The 21,246-nt window shown below is 38.0% G+C and overlaps 1 long non-coding RNA gene across 1 annotated transcript; it reads right to left on the bottom strand.

Moving 5' to 3' along the window:
* Nucleotides 1–18,998: 18,998 nt before the first annotated feature.
* On the bottom strand, nt 18,999–19,963 carry LOC113961359. The gene is made up of 3 exons (XR_003532277.1): nt 19,916–19,963; nt 19,437–19,501; nt 18,999–19,063 (listed from the first exon to the last, which is right to left on the bottom strand). It is a non-coding gene; the product is annotated as an uncharacterized LOC113961359 (long non-coding RNA).
* Between the last annotated feature and the right edge of the window lie 1,283 nt (nt 19,964–21,246).

Here is a 21,246-nt window from a genome sequence, read left to right on the forward strand (position 1 = left end):
ATTGTGCTTTGTTTACAATATTTCTCATTGCACTTGAAATGATATTTTATCCACTGTTGACAAGACAATAAAATATTTCTATTTCTGTAACTCAGCTTCTCTGTTGGGAAAAGAAAACATAAATTCTCTGCTATTTCAGCACTTGTTGCTAAATGATCCTAAGTGGCATGTGCTCAAAGGGGTTTCTGAGTGACAGTGTTCAGAAATGCTGTTCCTATGAAATTGCCTCTTAGAGGAAAATTTCCAGTTCCAAGTTAGATGTGTAAATCTCTAATCAATAAATTAGCTGCTGAACCCAACATTTCCCTCCTTGCAACTGTCATCCACATCAGCACATGCCAGATCACAATTCTCTCTGTGCTCTTGATCACTTTCTTGCCTGTAAACTTATCCAGCTTCACCAAACATCACCTTAGATTCTAAAAAGTACAAACCCTCTGAACAGGCTGATGGGAGGTCTCAGAGGTATTACTAGTCATATACAGAGCTCTCAAATTTTCAAGGGTCAATTATCAACAAGGTCTAATTTCCTGAGAAAACACTATTAATGTGTCATTGTGCAGTTTATTATGAACTGATTTGAATATATTTATAGAGCTTCTTGTTTTTCTCCTACCTCTAATTTCTATTTCACTGTCTGTCTATGGTTAAATATCAAGATTTTTGATCCACAGATCTCCCTGCCTTGAATTTTAAAATGAATCATAGCGTGGCTGTAAATAAAAGAATAATAAATATATACAGCCACTTATAAAGATGTAGGCCTAATAATCCTCTAGGAGATAGTCTGCAAATGTCTGCCAGATGAAATGAATAGTCCATGATAATCCTTCCTAGTTATTAAAAGAGATTTCATCTAGTTATTTATTTTTCTCCAGGGTAAATGAACCATTATAAGGGCAACTTGTTTTTGTGGTTTAATGTTTTCATCATTGATGTTGCTTACAACCTGAAGCCATTATGATGACTCACATGCTCTCAGACTTCAGAGACAAATGAGTGCTACATGTCCTAAAACTTGGTACATATCAGTCTCTCATCATCCTAAATTGGACACGTCATAAAAAAGACTCCACAAAGCACCCCAAGAGAAAAAAAAATAAATGGTCCTTTATGACTCCAACAGTTGAATTTATAAGATCAAAACCTAAAATGCTTTGTAGCGATGTAATTGTTCCTTTATAGGCCTGGCTAATCCTGTTGTGGAGAACAAGCATAGGAATATTGTTTTACTGTGGAAGGATTTGGGCTTCTCTCTCTGCATTGACCAGCGTGCCCAACTAGTTGTTTTCTGTAAAATTTTAGGGGTGTTTGTGAAACTTCCTATTGGCTAAAGACCAGCACACTCTTTTTTCTTTCTCTTTTTGTATTTTATTTTTCGTTGTAGTGAAGTGTTTTCAAAGAAACTTTCACTTTGAGAGCTCAGATTTGCAACTCTTGACCTTATAGATCAAGAATAAGAAAATCCTCAGGCAAAACAATAGCAGAATGGTTGGCTGAGAAACTTTGGGAAGATATTCACAGACGTTTACATGATGACTTCAAGTGCTTCAGGATAGTCATATGTATGAATGGTACAATTTGTAGCACCCAAATCAGAAGACTAAAAATAAGCAAAACAGTCATCTTCACTCACTCATCCACTCACTGACACATACACATTACACTCGTTTTACCCCTTAATTTTCAGCACATTGGTTTAAAATCTAGATGGCTTCTGTGACTAGCAGACAGCAGGCCATTTTTTTTTTTTTAGTGAACAATTGCGTTTTTTATAAAAACGTTAATGGTTTATTGACGTGTTCGTCATGAATTACCTAGTTTCAGATGAAAAAAATTTAAAATCATGGGACTGCTGGAGATCTAATTGTTCATGTCTGAAGCAACAGTGCCATGAAAAGATTTCCCATACCAGTGTCTGACTTGCTTCAATGTAGGTCCTGCCTACCCTTATCCTTAATTCAGGCAAAAAGATGTAGAATCACAGAAGCATTAGGGCTGGAAAGACCTCCAATATCATCAAGTCCAGCCTCCCACCACACCCACTAAACCAGAGCACAAGGTACCATGTCCACTTGTTTTTCGAACACATCCAGGAGTGGTGCCTCCACCACAACCCTGAGGAACCTGTTTCCATGCTTAACCTCTCTTCCAGTGAAGAAAGTTTACCCAGCATCTAATCTAAACCTCCCTTTGTGAAGTTTAAGGAAAGGCCAACCCCCACCTGGTTACGACTTCCTTTCAGGTAGTTGTGGAGAGTGAGAAGGTCCTCCCTGAACATCCTATTCTCCCAGCACCCTTAGCTGCCCCTCGCAGAACTTTTGTCCCAGACCCTACTACCACTCTCTTTCCTTCCCCTGGTTTCTGTGATAGCTCACTCCTGATTGGGAATGGGAAAGGTTTTGTGACCATTTGTAACCCTGTTATGCTGAGCTGCTCTATAGTTATTGAGCACCGTCCCTGCCATCCCAGATGTCACTTCATGCTAAGCAGTAGAGAAGACAATGAGATGGGTTTAATGATTAATTTTATTATTGAAAATAAAACAGCAAGAGTGTTAATGCTAACCTGGTGGCATCCTGAGCAAGGGAAGAGACATTATGGTCTGAAAAACGAGAGTAATCTTTGGTTTTCAATGCAATAATGTCTTTTATTTGAAACAGCAGTTGGGAAATCTTTCCAAAATAACCTCCTCAGTCTCCAAATGTGCACACCAGACATAAGGATTGTCACTTTTTTTTTGTAGGAAACTGAAAATTATTGATAAAAGTGGTATGTGAGAGGTTTATTATCTTTATTTTGCTCTTGTTATATGATGTCAATCATGTGAACTGTTTCTTATTAAAATTTTTAATATATGAATGTTACAACTGCTACTGATAATGCTGCTATAATTGGAAGAACTGTAGACATCTCTAGTGAACTGCTGTATTCTTTTAAATCTACATGAGATTTTTATATGACTCTAAATGAAGGCAGGCTATCTTTCTTGCTTCATATCAATCATGCAGTGTATTTACTTTAGGATTATTAGGTGTAGGGTAATGCCTGGAGGCTGTGAGCACATTTAAACATCTACTTAGTGGCACTCTGGTAAGATTATGAAGGAAAGATTAATAAGCTAACAAATAGGCTCAGTGGAACAGAAATACTGAAATCTTTCATGCAACCCCTGTTTTATACACAAAAAAATGTACTCTCCTACCTTTTCCCTTGTTTCATAGGTTATCCTCAAGAATGTCATATTGCCATTTGGATAATAAATGCTACATCAAATTTGTCACTTTTAAGATGAGAGAATGAAAATGGGGAAAAAAAGAGATTCCTACTAATTTTAATGTTTGAAAAGGTTTTTTGTTTGTTTTTTTTTCCCCACATTTTAATTTAAGACCTAAATTAACCCGCCCTAGTCTTTTCAAATGCTGCAGATGGAAACTGAAATGTAAAAAGCAGTCACTTTTGTGATCTTCTGTATTTGCCTTCAGTCAAAGGAGAAGAGTAGATGTTCCCCATAAGGGAATGTACCTTGCAGATACGTTTTTGGCAGGTTAATTCACCCAAATCCCTTATCCTGTAAGGACAAGTGGTTTAATGGGCTGTTCAGTTTAGTTCCATTGGTGTAATTAGCAGGGGTAAAACAAAGACGGTGAATGAATACAAATACCAGATTCCTCCCCCTCCTTCAGGAAGACTTACTCCCTAGAGGCAAGTATGCCTTACATGGAAGCACAAGAAAGACACTTCAGAGGCACAAAACACCTGTAAAACTGCTGAATTCAGCCCCTGGAGGGCTCCTGCAGAGGAGGGTCCCTGAGCAGCATCACGCACTCACAGCAGCCTCTGTGCCAGCTGTTCCCAGCTCTCCCATCCACGGCACAGCACCTGCAGAAAGCCTGGATTTTCTTAAATCCTGGCATACCTGCACCACCAGGAAGGTTTTCCGCAGACAGTAGCAAGCCCCAGCATCTTGAAAAGAGCTACATCTTATTCTAGGGATATGATGGTTGCTATGCAAAGCAGGACATGCCGGTAACGGAGCACAGGGAGCTCTTGCTGTCGCTGCCTAAGCAAAGTGACAGGTTTGGGTTTTTTTCTCTTTCTTTCCTCTGTGTTTCTTCAGTGGCCTGTAAGCCAGTTCAGAAAGCCCACACATCATCTTACATGGTTTCTGGAAATCAAGCAGAACCACATTTGTTGTCAGTTAAATAAAAAGATAAGGTTTTCGTGCACACCCACCCATCCTCCTCCCTCAACACGCAGAACACTGTATCATTTATGTTTCAAAAATTACAGTCCTGGATGTTTTCCTGTTGAGTCCCTGTTTTTTAGAACCTCAAATCCTTATTTACTCAAAATGATAGGATTAAATTTATTTCAGATGGCATAATATTAATCTTTGTTGTCTACTTTAAAGCCATAGCTCTAGGGCTAATTACTGAACTTGTGTGTTTTGGAAAACTGGTCTAATTTTTTTATCCACTCTCTGCTACCTTCTCCTCTTGGACCCAAGCTCCTTGATCCTCTGTTCCATATTTTGAGATCTTCTTATATATTTACCTTCCTGTCAGGGACTGAGGGTTGTCTCCAAACTCATGTTTTAGCACAATAGTCTCTTCAGTGTCTGGATTACCCCCACATGCTGACAGATGAATTAGAGAAGCAAAGAGAAAGGAGTTTGGCACATAGCATGAGAACAAGAATTTACCAATTGCCATGCAGCTGTAGTGGATTTCCTTTGTTGTGCCGCAGGGCCTCAGTAGATGTTTAGGAAGAATGACATTTCCTGACTTTTTAGTTTTTGAAAGCCTGCCTTGACTTGGCAGCTCTTGACTTCCAGGCAACTTTGGTGGCATCTTTCCTCTCCCTTCAGCTTTTCAGAATGCTTTCTGTGTTTTTGAAGAGCTTTTTCCATAGCTGCATTGAGACGTTTGTCCTGAATTCTTTCTTCCCTCGCTCCTCTCCCACTTGTATCTCTCTTGCTTATGAATAGAACTCCTTTTATCTTGGTCTTTAGGCTTTTGCCTTATAAAAATCTTCCTACTTTCTCAGTTGCTGTGAGCACACCATACTCTTTCTTCACACCATGACGGAAAATGCCATTGATTTGGCCTATGTTTTGGTCCTTTTGAATGTTTTTTTTCCCTAACAGTGCTTGAAAAACTCACAGAGACAATCATTCTTTTGTATCTTAAAATACAGGGTGACAAAGACGAGGAGCGTACAGAGCAGAACAGAGATCACATCTGCCATGAGGCTAAAACATGGTCACAGTAGGTCCCCAGGTCTTGGATCTTCAGGTATTTTGATGAACACAGTACAAACACCCCTGGTCTGGGCTTAACTGAAGTAAAAAATAGAAGTAAAAGCTCAAGGAGAAATTATTAAATATAATTATCAATGAGAATATAGTCAAAAGCAGTGTGTTAAATAGAAGTGAGAAACCCATCTAGAGCTCCAGCAAAAAAACGCCACACAACTCAGTCGAAGTTTGGATTTTGAAGATAGCTACATTAAATTAAATTTAGAATACGAATATTATAAAAAGGCAAAGTGGAAACTTCTTAGATAAAGTCATTTAAACTAGCTGCAAATCTGTGTTAGAGCAATCAGAAATCAGCATGAGAAGAGCTATAACAAATTATCATAGACTTCTTTTCCTCTGAGTTCTTCACCATAAAATAGGAAAAATGTAGAGTCAATTAGAATATAATTTGCAGTCCTATGGAAATTTTAAATTTTTTGGAAGACATTGTAGGGTGAAGGAAGTGTGGGGAACAAAAGGATTTTTCCTCACCAAATATCATGCGAAATATGGGTCAGCCAAAGAATCAAACCTCCATGAAATAATGCAAGAAAAATGCTTCTGAATTATAAAATCCATAAGCCACCGTAAAATAAAATATAATGGGCTTTGGCTTCAATATTTCACTCCTGGGCCAGAATAGTCTGGTTTTCAACCAAAGGCTGTAAGATTTCGATTTTTATGGGTTCATAAAGTTTCTTGTTTGCTATTTTGTTTTAATATTAAACATCTCCACAAAGTAGAATCTTGTTAAAAAGGAAGCCAACCTTTATAAACACCTCTGTAACTCTACTGCCTTCAGCCGTGGTAAACTCTTTTTTAGGTCCCTTATCCTGTAGTTTTGTTTTTCATTTGTTCATTTGGTGGACTGATTCTGGTTGCTTTTATTTTGGCTTCTTATCTGTTATTTTCTTTCTTTTTTTTTTTTTCCTTTCCTGTGAGGTTGTTGTAGTTGTTGATGCATCTCTCTTGATAGGCCTTGTTTACATTTGTCTTGAAGTTGAACACCAGAAATCGTGTGCTTATGGCATATACATATATGTGTACACACAGACATACACACACACTGTCTCTCACACACACTTATGTATGTATTTTTATATAAAACCATGTATTTATATGCACATATTTCAACTAATGGTATTCAATCTGTTCCAGGGATGAATACGTTCAAATGTTTATTCTGCTGATATTGAAGAAGACTGGCTTTTTTAACAACAAAACTATTGTAAATGTCTTAAAATTAAACAACAAGCTTCAGGCAAAAAGATGTATGTGCAGCAAAAAGCTATTACTTACAAGACCATATGTGCCAGAAGGCAAATACTCCCAATGTTCAAAGACAGAATGGAGGAGACAACATTTTCCAGCTCTGAGCCCTTTTAACGCATCTCCATTACAGACACAATAAAGATTTTTGGATGAAGCTGACTGCTTTTTTTCTACCAGAGTAATCAAGCCTACATCATTAACCTTTCTGTTTGCCTGGCAGATAATCTGGGAGAGTAGCAAGTGACTACTCCTCCGGGCTTTGGAGGCAAGCCAACATAATTACTCTCACCCTGTTCTTTGAGGTGGCAGCTGCAGAGAGATCAGGATGTAGAAAACAACCATGAAATCAAAGGGTTACAGACTTTGGAGCCAACTCTTCATTCATCTGCCTATCAGACAGAGCTCCTAACTTGGATGACAAAACCTCACAGCTCACTGTCCATGCTGAACAGTTACAAACCATCAGTCAAGCAAAGAATGCCCTCACAAAGGTCTAATGTTAGCCCTACTGTCCTCCCACCTGTCTTTATTTTCTGGTGGTGGTGGTTGTGGAAGTAGTATGAATATGTAACAGAGCCAAAAGTATGCTGTCTTGCAGATTCTGTTCTACTAATATGTCTAGTTGGATAGTGTTATTGTATAAAGTCTACTGACATTCTGCCAAATGCCAGCTTAGATTTTTGGAAATGGTTTGTGCTCAAAAATTTTCATACACGGACTAAAAACACTTCCCCACTGAAATGCTTTCACTACTAGATAGTGAATATGACAGCTCTTTTGTGTCGGTGATGAACGTAGTTAAGGAGAAGGTGATTACCTGTGAAAGACAGGTAGTGAGAGGAGGTGACACCTTAGTCATTGTCCAGGATCTGCAGCTTCACAGGAGATGAATAATTTCATTACATGAAGGCTGTGATATCTTCAAAGGAGTTGCTGAAGCATTTGGTAAGAGACAGAATAAATAAATGTATAAAGGGAAAGAGGAATACAGAAAGGTGAAGTAATTTATCCAAGTCATGCTAATCGTGTTGGGCAGAGAAAAGATCCCAGACTCTGCATCCTCAGCCTGTATCCCAGTTGCTAAGCAACTGTCCTGAATATGAGGGTGCCCAAAGCACAGTATATGAGATGCTATAACATTGGCGCTCTGACACCTTCTGCTTTGATTCACGCCGTATCTGAGGTCTAATAAAGAAAAGAAATGGGCCTCCTTGTCTGTCTGTGGCTTCAGCTCTTTTGTATTTAGTCTAATAAATGAAACCCCCAAATTAGGGGACCAGTTTTACTGTGATCTTGCTTACCAGCAGAAGAAAAAGAGCAGCTCCAGTGGGTGAGCTGCACAACCTCAGGTCTGAGGGATTGCATGAAGGTCTCCCTCTCACTTCTTAAGGAGGGCAAGAAGGGTGATTAGGCTACTAGCTCAAAATGGGACAGCCATAGGCATAACATTACATGAGATTTATCTTGGCTTTGCTGTCTTGAAATGCTGTTGGAATACATATTTTATCACAGTAAAAAATGGCTGAAATATTTAATATCTAGGAAAGAATAACTGGGAATTTTCTGTGGACAGAAATGGATTTTTGGAATTACCAGGCCAATGTCTGGAATCCTTCAATGACAGTTCAATTACATGGCACATCTGCTATGGCCAGCTTCTGGATGATTTTCAGTTGGCAACGTGGAGGCATCCATCAGCCCACAAATATCGCTCATAGGCCTAAAACTACAGCCCTGCCTTGCCTGAAAGGCATCAAGACCAGAGAGTTGATCTCCAACATGAATTCCACATAAGTTTATGAGGGAGCCAAAGAACTGATGATGAAAGTGTTGAAGGGTAAAGAGTGAAGCGTTATGGGTTGTCCTGCTCACAGTAAACCTTTATCAAATGGCTTTTGTTTGCATAGTTCCCATGTGCTGCACTCCTAAAGCAGGAACCTCAGAGCTTTCCAGGACACCATGTTTGCACATAATGGGAGCAAGTTAGAGACTGAGGCTGGAAATCACCAGAGCAAAACATCTACTGGAGAACTGAAGCTGAGAAATGAAGAATTCTTAAGAGAAAATCTGTCAAAGTCTAGTTGAAATCTGACCTGCATAAATCTAAACCATGTCATATATTTTTCACAGCTACCAAAACTTACAGGCATCTAAACTCCTTAGGCATTTTCCTACTCAGCCTAAAACATTTCCACATATACATCTCTATATAGTATTACAAGGACCACTAGGGAAACTATAGTGATAGAACAAGAGGGAATGGATCGAAACTGAAAGACAGTAGATTTAGGTTAGATGTTAAGAGGATATTCTTTGCTATCAGGGTGGTGAGGCCCTGGCACAGGTTGCCCAGAGATGCTGTGGCTGCCCCATCCCTGGAAGTGTCCAAGGCCAGGATGGACGGGGCTTGGAGCAACCTGGTCTAGTGGAAGGTGTCTCTGCCCATCGCAGGGGGGTGGAACAAGATGATCTCCAAGGACTCTTCCAACCCAAATAATTCTATGATTCTAAGAGAAAAACGTCTACCGCCCACTAGCAGTTCTCCGGGGGAGTGGTGGGGCTGATGTCCTTCATATTGGACTCGATCCAAGACCGATGGTCCAGCTCAGACTGAGTAAATTGATTGGAGTTGATGATTTTGGAGGTGTTTTCCAACTTTAATGATACCATGGTTCTATGACTCTAATTCTGAATGTTATTTCTTGCTCCAGGAGGTATGACATGCATAGACATATACCATAGAGATAGTATTATACATATATATATGTATACACACATACATACTATTAAATGAAGGTTGAAAAGAAAATACAGATATGACTTGAAACCGAAATCCTTCTCTACCTCTTCCCAGATGAATACTCTAACAAGTTGTAGCCAGGTTTTTACTTGGCTGCCCCTCTGTGGGTCTCTGTACTATTGGATTTCTTGATACACAGTCACTCAAGTTCCATTCTGTGGGCAGGGATTGCCAATACCTTTGTGCAGGAATCTCTAAGGCAGTGGAGGTTCAGCAGAGCCCAGAAGGTACATTGGCTTCTTCCTGGGATGACGACATGGTTGTTTTTGATGGTTCTGCATGGAAAGAGAAAGACGGACAGATTTGCACTTTGCTTATCAGCAGAGATGTCACTTTGTATTTTGACAGAATATAGGAAGTCCTCCTAGATAGATACCCTGAATCACAGCTGTCCAGGACAAGGTAGGCAGACCAAAGGGCATGTTAGCATTTCAACTAAGTTTTATTGCATTCAGTGACACAGATTTCCTCTTTGTGTTCTCTAAAATGTCTTCTGCATCTACTGTGAGGGGTTTTTAAGTATAAGATTAGTTAAGGACAACTAAGTATCTGACTAACTTACCTAGGGTCTCGGGAACATTTAAGTATAAACTTCACAGTTTTCTTAGAAATGAGATCATGAAGACATTAATGGTTTGACGCAAGATTATTCACCCTTTGTCGTGCAAAAACCTCACTAGATACTGAGCAATTCCATTTACTTTTAATCTGCTTACGTACTTGACCTTCACTATGAAAGAGGTAATTGTCAGCTTCAGTGAAGCTACAGCACTTTCATCAAAAGAGAAATCCATCCCTGTGCTATATATGTATCTCAAAAAACAAAATAAAAAACACAAAGAAAAACTCTGAAAACAGGAGCCTAGAATTCAGTATGCAAAATCTCATTTTATAGGAGTAAAGCTATAAATGAACAATTACAATTGAGGTTTAATATCACTGAAATTTCAAATACTGTTAAAATAGGTCTTTTTGTAATTGTTTGGTTTTGTTTTCAAAGACTTGTCTTCTCTGCTGTTTGTTGTTTTCCACTGTCTGCTGTTTCCATCATGATGCAGCAACAACATAACAATGTTGGCTGAAAGCCAGCTTCAGAATAGACTGAGCCTTCAATGGATTTTTGATGCACGAATATTTTGAGGGGGCATTTAAATTATGTTTGTGCTTCTCACAGTGTGAAAGAACAACACTGCCAGGTTTCTTTGATCTACTGGAAACAGGCTATCATAGTACAGAAATAGTTAGCTGAAATAAGTACATTCAGGTAGTTTCTTTCTACTTAACTGTGCATCATTTGCTTCTGTGCTCACAAAGGAGGTTTTCATTCAGCTGGGGCAAAGTGCACACAGTTGTTGATGGTTCAAGTATTTATTCTTTAAAATGACAGTTCTGAAAACATATTTCTCTCACCACACAGAGAGTGGGAGGGCGGTGGAAAGGAGCAGATAATTGAGGGAGCTGGAAGTGAAATTATGTTCATGTCTGTCAGATGCCATTTCCATTTTAATAACTGTAAAGAGGAGTGTCAGAGAGCTGCCAGACAGCAGAGGTTTGGGTCACCACTCATAGTGTCAGATGTTGGGGTACTCTGGGTTGGCATTCGTGATTGAAAGAAGGAATATATCTCCTTTGCTCCTTTCCTGGGATGGGGTGATACTGCTTCAAGTTTCTGATGTTTCACAAACTGAGGCTTCAATGAGGTGGAAGCCGTGTTGTGTTTGACAGCCTACAAACACAAAGGCATTCATCATAGCTCCACTCCATAACCCTGCAGTCTGAAAGATAAATATTGATGATTTGGTGAAGCAAACAGTCCAGGAGAGGGGGAGGACAAGTAATAACAGGCTGTGTCAGTGTAGGCAGCCTGGCTCTGTGTATAGTTTAGAGAAATGCACATGTTGCCGTCATGGGTCAGATCTTTAATCCATCTATCCCAGTGTCATGTCTCCATGACTTGTCATCACCATGTCTTAAAGAATTTGGGACAGTATACAATAGGGGATCACATGGATCCTTAGTGTCTCCATTAAATGGTCATGCTGATGCCTCTACCAGAATCAGTGCCTGAAGAGCAGCTCAGGAGCACATCTACCTATACATCTACATCTGCCCAGGTGTGTGGCAGCACAGGCTGCTGACTATCTGGAAACAAATATTTGGTGCATAGATAAAATAAGATACTGAGTGTAGAACAGAAAGATTGGTGATCAGTAATATTTTAAATTTTTTCTAATATAGAAATCACACTACATGAACTAACCCCGACACGAGCCACTGAGTCCTCAGGGTCTCTTTCCTCCAAAGATTGTGGGATTTGGGTACAACACTAGAAGAGCTCTTCAAAGGAAAATTCAAGAAATCCAGCTTTAAAAAAATACTTACCAACAAATATTTGGCCTTTTGATTTCAACTTTAGAAATTCTTGCTACCTGTTTAATTGTTTATTTGAAGTGTCCTTTAGTTATCACTTCTGTATTTCAGAAGGTTCCCTGGCTTAATCACTCATTGTAGAAAACAAGAGCTCTATTGCCTTTTATCTATTTTGAACTTGCTAGTCTCCTTAATTATATTGGACATTCTCTTGTCTTGCCACAAGCTGAGGAGAAGAGAAGCACCTAATCTATCTTCCCTAAGTCATTTATTTTTATCCTTTCATTATGTCCTTTTGTCCCTCTCTTTTTTAGGTAACTTTTCCCAATCTTTTCAATCATCCTACATGATGGATATTTTTCTTTTTCTTTCCCCCCTCCCAAAGGATCACTTTCATTTATCAATTTTTTTTCCTTATTTTTTATTATTTTGTTTTTACAGAAGTGTAATAATACTTCACAAATTTTTCCAGATGAGACCGCATTTTGATTTATAGGTTGGCTGTGTAGTATTTACTACATCAATCCCCATCTCAGTTCTTACGAAGCCTCACATCTTGTTTGAATTTTTTTTCTTAAAACTACAGCTGCATATGGTATAGAAATCTGTCTTCATTGATACCCAGATTCCTTTCCTGGGTTGAGACAGTGAATGTATACCCCTGTCAGATGTACAAGCAGTTTAATTTATTTTTTTCCCTTCAGTATGCCTTACTTTGCATTTACTGGCATTGAACTTCATTTGCCCTCACATGGTTTAGCTGAGTCTCTTTGAAGTTCCTCACGGATCTCTCTGGTCCGTACTAGCTAAATAACTTCGTGTCATCTGCAAGTTTTGCTAACCTCAGTATTACCCTCTTTCAAGATCATTAATACAGATTTCAAACACGAGATCTAATGCAGAACAATGAGGCGAGGCATCCCACTGTTCACCTTGTGCCACTGACTATTTATTCCTTCCCTTTGTTTCCCATCTTTCACTGATTTTCATCCCATGTCTGATGCACTCCATGAACACATCAAATAAGTGAAACCATAAGCGTGGTTAAGCATCAGCATGCTCAGTTTTTCTCACTGCTTTGAATACAATTTGTGTGGCAAATATAGTGTGTTTCTATCTCTTTATTCAATAAATCCCCCTGTATTTATTTATTACTTTCAAACAACTCTAGAAATCCCTTTGGTAAGCCTAGATTTTGAATATGTCTGAGAAATAAAATGTTTATAGTTAGCTTTATAGTTCAAGATTTTTAGAAATTTTCAGATATCTACTAATGGAAAGACTACCATTTTTATGTAGTTAAGTGTGAGGGGGACATTACACAAAGATGTTTGACCTTTTCTCTTCGTGAGGACATTACTACTATCTCTAGGAACAATAGCAGATATGAAACTGCCCTTTTTTTGCATAAAGTATTAACCTTGATTTTTACCCCCATCTTAGGAGAAGAATGGGAGAGAAATTTGGAGCTTTTAGAAAGGGTGTCCATCTCCGTCTGTGCAGCATGTTCATGCTCTGCTGATGTTCATGCTCTGAGTGTCAATATTGATCTGATGACTGCTAGCTAGGAGAGACAATGTTATATTGGGAGCCCACATCAGACGACTACGTAGCTGGAGGACTCTCTGAGCTTGTTCCTTTGTTTTCTCATGCTTCATCAGTTGAATCAGAGAATCATTAAGGTCAGAAAAAAGCCTCCAAGATCATGAAGTCCAGCCTTTGAAAGGTGAAAGCCCTGACTTTGGTGGTTAGATTGTGAAAACTGGCATAAATAATGTAGATGGGTCCTGTGTCCCAATATTTCATTATCTTCTGGTTGATCAGCTCTGTGCTGCTGCATTATCTGAAAGCTCCTCCCACAACTTTATTGTGTAAATCAAGCTCATAAAAGTGACTCCTACACTGCGGATACTCCCCATAATAAATATGAAACTTTTTTTTTCCAAATACTTTGCAATACGAGCTTAAAAATGAGCTGGTTCTGCAAATAATTTTTCCAGTTAACTAATCTGCCACAATATCAAGAGAAAGGGAGTATAAGTGATGTATAAGCACAGTCAAACCAAATGTGTTTATTACTTGGGAGAAATGCTCATAGATAATGTTTAGGAATGTTCAAGCATCTCTACTCAGGAGGCTTCATAACGTGCTGAGAAAAAAGAGAGATGTATAGGAGTATCAGGGTATCAGAGAGCTGACACTGGTTGATCCTACTTCCTCCTCTTACCTTGGAAATCTTATTTCACACTAGCATTTTACAATCCACAGTCATTAAGGGATTGATTTCCTTTGACATTCCCTGGCAATGTGGCTTCTCATACAACGACATCTTGATTCCGAACCATTCATTGACACAGAGCTTAATTTTTAGGTTCCTCTTCACTGTGGCAACACCCATGAGAATGGATTTTGTGTGTGGGAGGAGGAGTGTTGGTAAGTTAATTGGGGCAATCTGTTGGGAAGGGGTGGTATCACCATCCCTGGAAGTGTTCAAAAAGCCTGTAGATGTGGGGCTCAGGGACATAGTTCAGTGGCGGACACAGCAATGTCGGGTTAATGGTTGGACTCTGTGATCTTAGAGGTCTTTTCCAAACTTGACAGTTCTGAGTTCTGAAATGCTGAGGAATATCCCTCTCATTAAAAGATTTTTCCATCTTAACTTTGTCAGTAAAGAGGAATTTACTTCCATTTGGGATGTTCAAACATAAGCCCTCTGTATGCTCTTTATGAAAACAAACTGACAAGCTCAGGCAAAAGTCTTTATTTTTTTTTTCCCTTTTATTTTTTTATTTTAAGCTGGAATGAAGGGAATTAACTGTGTTTTTATAACTTAAGTCTTAGATCTACCTTCCAGCACGTGGGGGATCTGAGTTCAGGTCCCTCCTGTGCCTGAGGAGATTCAAAAGTACACAACTTATCTCCTGAAGCAGAAAAATGTCAATAGCAGGAAAACCCATTTGAAAATATCCAATATGTCCATCCAATATGTCAGACTTTGCTAAAAGAAAAACAGGGCAACTGATTTTAAATCTGATTTAGAGTAGGCAGGATGAGCTTTGAGTAACAGATCTCCTCACCCATCTGAGTGCATGGAGGGTTTTTCTCTCATTTGCAAAGGGAAAGGAGTGTCTCTGGTTCCTTTCTATTTGGGTTGACTTCTTTCAACTGATCTGCCAGAGGAGGTGACTAACTGTTTAGCTAATTATTGATAAGAGCAGGTAATTTCTGATTTTTTCCTTCATATTTCCCACTAGAAAGTTTAGGGGACTCCTACATAAGGTTGATGCCTTCCCTAAAGCTTATTATATTTATTTAACCCTCTCTATGTCTTCTATAGGAAATTTAGGCACTCTAAGCCTGGAGCATTATAAAGATTTCTCTAAAATTCAGGAAATTAAATGTGATTGGAACTTTGGAAACTTTACACGAAGTCACAACTTCAATCGCGGAGTGATATAGTGACTTCTGAAGCCCAAGTGAGTTCTAGGAATATGTGCTTGTCACTTTTCTTGAAATTTATGAGACACTAATAGTATGTCTCCATTCAGGTTTTGTTGAGAGTCTACTTTAGAGGAAAATCTGTTTGCCCCCAGTTATTGCACAGCACAAAGAGGTTTTAAAACCTTTCAATTCAGGTAAAACTAAGAGATGCTCTTCAAAAATACACTTGATGTACTGCAGAACCTGCTGAGTGCCAGTTCATAGGTCTAGACTAAAGATAATCTGAGAAAAAGTCCTTTTAAAATATAAAATGGCCTTCAACAGCAGCTGTTTCACTCTGCAGAGCTGATCCTGTTGTACCATACTCATTGCTTGTATAGAAATAACATTGAATTATAAAGGGTACCTCAGTTTATGTGAAGTATATTCAATTGTTGTTCTCATCTTGCTAAAACACAGTAATTTTCTTCATTCAAGAACTGAATGAGACTGACTTTTCCAGAGAAAACCTGATTACACATCACTTCATTGTAAAAGAAAAAATGTTCCTTGTACAGCCTAAACGCAAAATCTATTTAGCCTCTTTATCAGGGAAAAAATAAATAAATTAAAATAAGTATTTCTTTTCTATAGGCTGAGAGTCACTTAATAAAGAATGAACAGAATCAATAAGATTCACAAAACTGGAATAATTCATACTTGCCAAGCTTCACAAATATTCTTTTTTGTTCAAATACTCTTTTCATCACAGACCTCTTTCCCAAGTCACAATCCTCAAGTTAAGAAGTCTAATAAAACATATGTAGTCACTTCTCTTTTCTCTTTCAGGACTGAAACAAACCTCTGTGGGATTTTTTTTTCCTTTTAGAGAAAGAGAAGTTAGACTGAGCTAATCAGCATAAATTGTATGGGGAACGTTATGAGTCATGATGAGGAAATTCTGCTTCATCTTGATTTAAAAAGAAATAAAAAATGAGGATTTTTAAAATTACTGAAAGAAAAGGAAGATTAACTGTGCTCTGAATGCAAGAGCTTTCCAGGAGACCAAATAAGTCTTCTATAAACTGATTTGCCTTTCTGACTGCGATTTAGTAGAGTGACACCTAATTTGTTCTGAGAGTCATTGATGCCTCCAACACAATGGAGGATGACAGCTTGCATAACCTCTCTTTCAGCTCTCATCTCATTTATTCCGTTTGAAGTCGAGTTCCGACAAGAGAGAGGCACAGAATTAATATTACCTTAGATCAGCTCAGTCTCCAGAGGGAGCAGCAAAAGCTTTTCTGGAAACAATAAACCCTTTAAACATGACAGGAGGAATAGGACCTTAGGAGGTATCTGAAAGTATCCATTATTAAAGGAAGGAAAAATACATATATCTATGTGGGTCACTTTGATTGTGATTTTTTTTTCTTTTTTTTACCTTAACAACAAAAGATGAGCAACTGCCAGTCTTACAAACAAATTTAAAAATGCTGGATAGTTTGTAGTTAACATCTATATTATACACACACACACACACACACACACATACATATGTTTTCTCTTTTGTTATTGTAACAGAGTCCCTAGCCATGGATGGTATTTGTTTTGACTTTGAAATTCCCTGCTTGTTTGATCTGGTTCCTTTCCAATTTAAGATAAAAAATCAGGAAGGGAAATTCCCATCACATCTGATAGTTTATAAGGTCAAATTTAATTATTGCAATTTGCATTTAAAATTAACGTAGCACTTTTAAAGTAAATCAGAGGAAGCCAAAGAGATTATTTGTGCAGACAGCTTTGTAGAAGGGAAAAAAATAAAGATGCACGACAATGTTCTGTCTACAGAACATCAGCATGGATAAAACTGGCACAATTCCATTCAAGTAATAAAGCTACAATGAGTTATGCCAGCTAGCAGTCAGTTCTTATATATATATATATATATATATATTTATATATATAGTTTTATATTTTTATGATGAATATATATATATGTAAAATATGCATACATGTAATATTTATATTCTATATATGTGTGTGAATGTGATTGACAAATTAGATACTAGAGGGGAAAGTATATATATTTAAAGACTAGAAATGGTGCTGTTTGTCTGAAATTTTCACATCAAGCTACAGCTGAGGAAATTAAAAAAATCACCCTGGAGTTTTAACAACTAAGAGTGGACAATATTAAAACAAGCACTATCCGTTAGTAAATCATCTACCCAATGGATAAGCCTTACAGCATTTTCCTTTTGTGAATTCTCAGTGGACTTCAGATTTCTATCAGCAGACATCCAATTTACATGTGAATCGTGATTTCATCATATCATATCCTGTCATTCCACTAGGAATAATTTCCTGTCATTCCACTGTGAATCATTTCAGGAAAGTACAGATGACTTAATAATTTACAATTAAATAGTTCATGTCATGCTGGAGCAAACCATGTGAAGAGAATCAGTGTATTTGCCACACAAATGCAAATACCTCTGGGAGCTGCAGGGTGGAGCAGAAGAGAAAGGAAGGGAGGAGGAAGAGCAGAAGAAAAGGCAACAATTTAATGATGGACAGGAGAATGGCTGCATGTGGCAGGACAGTGGAATAGCAGCCCAGTTTTAATAGAAGTCAGAAAGGTAGATGTAAATGAGGATGTTAAGTAGATTGGAGAGAAGGCAGCCCAAATACCACTTTGATGGGAAGGGTGATGTAAACCTTTCCCATTCTGCTGAATACAGGAGAACACTTAACAACCTCAAGGGACAAGCTATAGGCCTGAGATTATACTTGCCTTCTCACTGAACAATTTACTAAATGAATATCATTTGTCTTCCCCCCAATCCTTTCTCCTTCATCTGCCCACCCCCATTCTTTAAATGGTTTTTTTGGTGGTTTTTTTTTTTGTTTTAATAGTCTTTGAATTTCAGTATTTTGTTAGAAGTTCAACATCATTTGTCAGCAGCTTTGAGTGGCTCTACATATGGCTTTGTGCTAATCTATTCACTTTGGCTGTGCCTTTTATCTTATTTGTGATGTGTGGCCAGCTCCAGTGCATTCCCCTCTGACTGGAAGAGCAGAGAGAGGAAATATATTCTTGTGGTCTTTGATATGATACTATTAGTTCTCTTTTCTGGATGAGATGCATCTTCCTTCACTTTAGACAGTTACAATACAGATGTCTCCCTCTGAGATACTCATCACTGTCTCTCTTTACGATCTATATTAAAAAAAAAAGTGATTTAAATCCAGACTATTCTGTCCTACATTTAGTACTTCTATGAAAGATGAGATTAATTTCAATCTAAAACTGCCTACTTCGTTGAAGCCTAGAACCATAGAAGGACTTGGGTTGGAAGAGACCTTAAACACCACTTAGATCCAACCCCTTGCCATGGGCGGAGACACCTTCCACTATCCCAGGTTGCTCCAAGCCCTGTCCAACCTCACCCTGAACACTTCCAGGGCTGGGGCAGCCACAGCTTCTCTGGGCAACCTGTGCCAGGGCCTCATTATCCTCATGGCAAAAATGTTATATTTAATCTAGATACACCTTTTCTTTCTATAAATTTCTTTCTATAGTCTTTAAAAACAAAACAAACAAACAAAAAAACAAACTATAATAAAAGCCCAGGTGGAAACATTTACAAGTTAGATGTTCCAAAGTAGGTGCAATTAATACTCTATTTCAAGTCAGCTTATTTTGGTAATGCAGATAAAGGGATGGATGCTGGAAAGGCTTTTTGAACACAAAGATGAATATACCTCTGCAAACAAAGTAAACAGACAAAAGGTGACCTTCGAACCGAGATCTAAAATAAAATCACTTACCTACTAGACAAACATCCCTTGGGAAAACATTCTACCATGGTGAGTCATCATGAGGAAGGGCAAAACTTAGAACACAAGGACAGAGGAAGACAGATAGAAAAAATTAGTCTTTTGATGGAATATAGCAGTCAGGGGAAGTTAATTCCTTTCATTCCATTAATTTACTTATATACAATTAGGGCAAGGCAAAAGGTATTGCACATCTCTACAACTGTATCTTAAATTTACTCTTTAAAAAAGCTTTGAGTGTAAAAGGAAAAATAGTGAAGAACCAATGAAAAATGAAAGGTTTCACTAGAATAATCTTTACAGTAAGGTTTGTCTCCAGCTTGTAATGAAACTTCAGCAATTCTATGCATAAATTCTCAATAAATTTTAAGAGCAGAAATCATATGAAAAAATGGTGCCCGGGTTGATATTTTTCTGAAGGCAGAGTACATTGAATAGTGGAAAGGTGAATTAACTCCCATGGGAGCCAGCTTCCAGTTTACTCCATGTAAAACCTGAAAATGGTCAAACAAGTTACATCAATAAAAGAACCTCACGTATTCAGTTGAATTAATAACAAAGATCACAATGTAATTTACAAATAGCAATTAATTCTCACTATGTCACCCCGAGACATAATTGATAAAAGCGATTTAATCTGTGGGTGGACTCATAGCCCAGAACAAAATAAATAAGAACAAAATAAAAGCCCTGGCTCTCAGGGCTGTGTTTCAGAGCAGTACATACAGTGAATCCAAGTTACATTCTGTAAGTCTTTCATCTAGTTTCCCTCCAGAGAGTGAGATTGAAAAAGTAATGATAGAAACTGTCTTTATAACAGTAACACTGTGGTTATAGCAGCCCTCCAGGACTGGGAAAGTTATGTTCAATTCCTCCCTGTAGGAATTTAGTTTATTTGCCACCCTTACATCTAAAGAATCTTGAAAATTTTTTGTGCTAAATGACAAAGCTTCAACAGGGCACCAGGAATGTGCTACTGTCCTCCTCAATTCATAATAGGGCACTATCCTATGTGTTATGTTACAAATGGGGGTAGAAGCATTCTCTGGTCTGCAATAATTTTAATTTCATAGGTATGAATTAAGAATTAATTAATTGGACTCAAGAAAAAATAATAAAAATGAATGAATGGGTATGTCCTTGAATGTCCAGCTAGAAACAGTCTCTTGTGCTTGCTCTTGATTCTTTGTCTCACCCAGCTGATAAAAAAATAATATTTATTCTGTTTTTTATCAGGCTCTCCCAGGAAGATGGAGATGACTTTTGAAACATTATAAGAAAAAAAGGAAATTAAAATTGGGCCACCTACCTTTTAAGTCTTTCTTAAATCGCCAAAATTTCACATGAATGTCACAAAAAGACATCTAAGGCCTTAAGAAAAAAATATATATATTATGGTTGTAAATAAATATGTTACAGAGACACATTCGTGACTGTAATCATGATGTGCTATGATACATCCCAAACACTGAGCAAAGCGAACGGGATTCAGAGAAGAATAAGGCCTGGAATGTATATTCTTGTCTTTTATGCTTCTCAACCAAACATGTTGGATGCTTTTGTTATGAAGCAGATCCACATGCACTGTGCAGGGAGCATCAGTACCTGACAGAGGATTCCAGATTTTACTGCTGTCATAGGATCTACCTACAAGATCTGCAGGTCCTCTCATGCCTCTTGCCTGGCATTTAGGAAGTCCTACTGCCAAAGCACTTCCCTCATTCCTGTACATATATTTTTTACCACACAGTGAGAGGGAATTGATATGATCTGTATTTGCAAATGCAAATGTCATGTCCCACATGACAAGGGGAGATGTATGAGAAACTTCTGCCTCAGGTTCAGCGTCATTACTGTGTTTTCTGTGGTATGGGATCTCTCTCTGGTGTATCTGTATCACTGAGGGTTATCCTCAACATCACTAGATAGAATGCTAGCTCACTGCCACCACATGTTACATACAGACTGGATAATTGTATTTCTTTCTCTTGGCAAGGCTTTGGACATGCTACTTGTCTTCGAAAATATAAGTAGTATTAATTATTAGTAGTAATTCACTTCACTGTCCATTTCCTCATTATGGAGTGAAATACTTAAGTGCATGAAGCCACATTAATTTTCATTAATGATGCCAATTAGCAAGTGGTTATAAACTTTTAATAATATTGTAGCTATATAAATCCTTATTGGGATATTTCATTAATTTTTATCAGCCACATAATCAGCTAAATAACTGAAT

Source organism: Neopelma chrysocephalum, unplaced genomic scaffold, assembly GCF_003984885.1.
Source record: "Neopelma chrysocephalum unplaced genomic scaffold, ASM398488v2 Primary Assembly neopelma1_97116, whole genome shotgun sequence".
Taxonomy (NCBI): domain Eukaryota; kingdom Metazoa; phylum Chordata; class Aves; order Passeriformes; family Pipridae; genus Neopelma; species Neopelma chrysocephalum.